The sequence below is a fragment of the Malaya genurostris genome, chromosome 3 (assembly GCF_030247185.1).
Source record: "Malaya genurostris strain Urasoe2022 chromosome 3, Malgen_1.1, whole genome shotgun sequence".
Taxonomy (NCBI): domain Eukaryota; kingdom Metazoa; phylum Arthropoda; class Insecta; order Diptera; family Culicidae; genus Malaya; species Malaya genurostris.
Window position 1 is genome coordinate 229,898,094 of NC_080572.1, and position 3,916 is coordinate 229,902,009.

The window sequence follows — 3,916 nt, forward strand, 5'->3', positions numbered from 1 at the left end:
TGTGTAATAAACAAAAATGCATTAGATTGAAATTATTTATAAAAATTCGGGCTGCTTCAGATGTTTTGGCATTTTCGGTTTTCACATATTTGACAGATTTTCATAACGTCATCAAAAGATGAGAAAAGTTCGTAACGCAAAGTAACGCTTGCACCAGTTATCGTATCCCAGTGAATTTTGTCGGATTGCTTCAGACCTATTGAGCGTTATCGTACAATTTTGCATCAACCTGAAAATTAAAACCAGGGACAAATAAAACTATAACTAAACTAAACTGTTACAAATGTATTACACGTAATACTCAATTATCTAAACCAAAAATAAACTGGTCCAAAATTATCTTTAGTTTGACACCCGTAATCCAATAATCAGACAAAAACATATAAACTGATGAAATTACAGCCATATTACACACAAGAAAATTTGCTGTTGACATGTCATCAGTTAGATTTTAAGTACAAATAATTTGATAAATATGGTTTATTCTCCAATGTTTATGTTTCATGAGATTATATTATATATTTGGTTTGACACGTTTTTGTTTTAATGGCCAACCTGTCAATAATCACTTTGAAGAGAAGTTTTTTCTTTTTTATTTACTGTTATGTCCAACCCTCAGCGAGCTCCGAATTCTTTCAAATCAACAGGGTAAAGTGGGGAATACAACGAATTTCCAGACATGACAGTCACGATCTTTTTTTGGCGCACATCTACGGTCCTCCGTGAAATTGGCACCAATTGTGATACATTGGTTGCACTGCTGAGTTCCCATCATACATTCATAATGCAAATGTCAAACCGTGAGAACCCTTTCGATTCGGTAGCTCATTTGTATATATTGAGATTTTATAGCAGCCCTTACACGTGACAATATTATTGTCAATCCAAAGTATTGTCAATACCGTCAATCCAATTGACTTGGTAACTGGAGTCCGCATTTTTCAAGAAAATCAAGCGTTTGGAGCTTCAAATATTGCAAATGAATATTAAAATATAGAGAGAAGAGATTATTGCACATATTTAACAGTTTCTCTCTGGAGAGAAAGTATTGTTGGATTGATAGAAGTTTTGATTTTTTGACAATATTTTCGTCAATCCAATGAAGTTTCCATTACACGATCAAAAGTATTGTCAATACTCCTTGTATTGACAATAATATTGTTCGTGTAAAGCGGCCCTTACACGTGACAATATTATTGTCAATCCAAAGTATTGTCAATATCGTCAATCCAATTGACTTGGTAACTTGAGTCCGCATTTTTCGAACAAATCAAGCGTTTGAAGCTACAAATATTGCAACTGAACATTGGAACATTGAGAGAAGAGTTCATTGCACATAGTTGACAGTTTCTTCTCTGGAGAGAAAGTATTGTCGGATTGATGAGCAGTTTTGATTTTTTGACAATATTTTCGTCAATCCAATGAAGTTTCCATTACACGATCAAAAGTATTGTCAATACTCCTTGTATTGACAATAATATTGTCTCGTGTAAGGGCAGCTTAAGGACAGCTTATGGCACACTTTGGTTGAAATGATAACAATGCAATTAATCTCGCGCTCCACCAAGCGGTGAGTGCGGTCATTTCAGAAGGTACCGGGAACGAACCACATTTTTTTTAAATATTTATAAGCACGTACATGTCTTTATTATTTATCTTTGGGAATACTATATTTTGATTTTGACTCAGGAAATCGCAATTGTTTAGAAATATGAAAAATAAACGTGAACTTATGAGCAAACTACCTTGTTTTGGGATCTGTCGAATTCAAAAGTTCGAATATATCTATGTCATTTCGATCGAAGCGAATTTCGAATCAATTTGCAAATTGAGACGATTTGAACAAATATTCCTGTAAAACGTTTATTTCTGACTGTAATGATATTTTAATGAAAAACTTAGACAAAAATCGATATTTTTTCGGAGCAGCAGTTTCCGACTGATTATGATTTGCAACGTGATGCGGCATATTGACGGCACAAGCTTAAAACTAATCACCTAACTTTTTTTGTCAGTAATTTGTTGTTATTTAGCATGCAAAATCGTTTAGAAGCATAGAAAAATACTGAGGAGTATAAAAAAACGTAGTCGTTCGGTATTCCGAATCAAAAAAGACGAAATTGAGGAGAAATAAATGTCACTCTCAGCTCCGCTGGCAAATTATGAGAATTAGATCCATGTCCAGTCAAGGGCATAAGCGGAACAGTAGTTCCAAAATACTGTTCTTTCTTTCATTTACCTTCGATTCATTTTCGGCTTTCAGTGAAAATCATATACTATGCAATGTCGATATTTTAGCGAAGTTTCGAGAATCGATTTTGACAGACAATGATTTTTACCACAAATCTAGTTTAGTGCACTAAATTTTTTATTTGCATTTTAAGGCACAAATTTCCAAATATCAAGGGGAACGTGCCATTTGAGCCAATTTGTTCTGATCCAAACCTGCTAACCCCATGAACCTGATTAATTTATGTGAAACAGACATTTTTATGTAGTTCCGGAACTAGAGGTCGGAACCAAACATAATTCAGGAACCTTGTTTGGGAGTATACGACTTTTCATATGAATCTGAGTTCGTAGAAAACGGTTGAGTCATCTCCGAAAATAATTGAGTGAAATTATTTGTCACACACGCATTTGCTGATCTCGACGAACTGATTCGAATGGTATATGGCTGTTATGTTCTTCCAGCATTTATTGCTGTAAGTAGTTTAAATCAATATAATTATGGAATTGCTTCCAACGCGAAAATTCTGCCATCATCTGGTGTACATATGGCATATACGAACGATTATGTTGCCATAAACGAACCGTGCTAAAATCGGTCCGAGGCAAAATATCATGCTGCATACAGTCTTTTGGGTACTTAGAAACAAATGTATGTAACAGTATAAAAAATCGTGTTTTATGTTGCTCCCAAGCATTTCTTTGCCAGACAGCGCTCAAAACTTCTACTGCTGGAATAGGGGAAAAAGTCGCTTACACAAAAATTTCGATATCTCCGTTAGAAATGGACGGATTTTAACAATCTATGGCTTGTTGGATAGGTATTACCGTGCGGAATCTAAGTCTGAAAATATATTCTGTTTCAAGAGCAATTGTGACAGATACTGTAAAAAAACTGAAAATTTTGACATAAAACTTCGTATAACTCAAAAAGTAAACATCCGATTCTGGGTTTGATCAAAATCGGTCCAGGCATCTCTGAGATCTCGACCTCTTTGTTGACAACACACATACAGACACACACACGGACATTTGCTCAGTTCGTCGAGCTGAATCGATTGGTATATGACATTCGGCCCCTCGGGGCCTCGGAAAAATTTTCTAAAGTTTGAGCGAATTCTATACCTATTTTTTATATTTATAAAAAAAGGTAAAAACGAAAAAGGGCGAAACTTTTATGAGGCACAAATCTCCAAATATCAAGGGGAACGTGCCATTTGAGCCAATTTGTTCTGATTCCTGATTCAGATCGAAAGAAATTCAGGAATTTAGTATGGGACTTAAACAGCTTTCATTTGAATCTAAGTTTGTGAACATCGGTTTAGACATCTCCGAAAAAAGTTGGTGCACTTATTTTCACAATTTTTGCACATTTTACCCCATAACTCCGGAACCGGAAGTCGAATCCTAATAAAGGTCAGGAATTTTGTATGGGACCACTCGACCTTTCATTTGAATTTAAGTTTGTAAAAATCGGTTCAGCCATCTCCCAGAAAAGACATACACACAGACATTTTGCGTACTCGACGAACTGAGTCGAATGGTATGTGACACTCGGCCCTCCGGGCCTCGGTTCAAAAGTCTGGTTTCACCTTTCTATATGAGAAAGGCAAAAAAGAGAAACTTAATCACGTAACACATGGAAAAGAGTTAACGGACGTTCGAAATTATTAGGCAAACCAAGGGC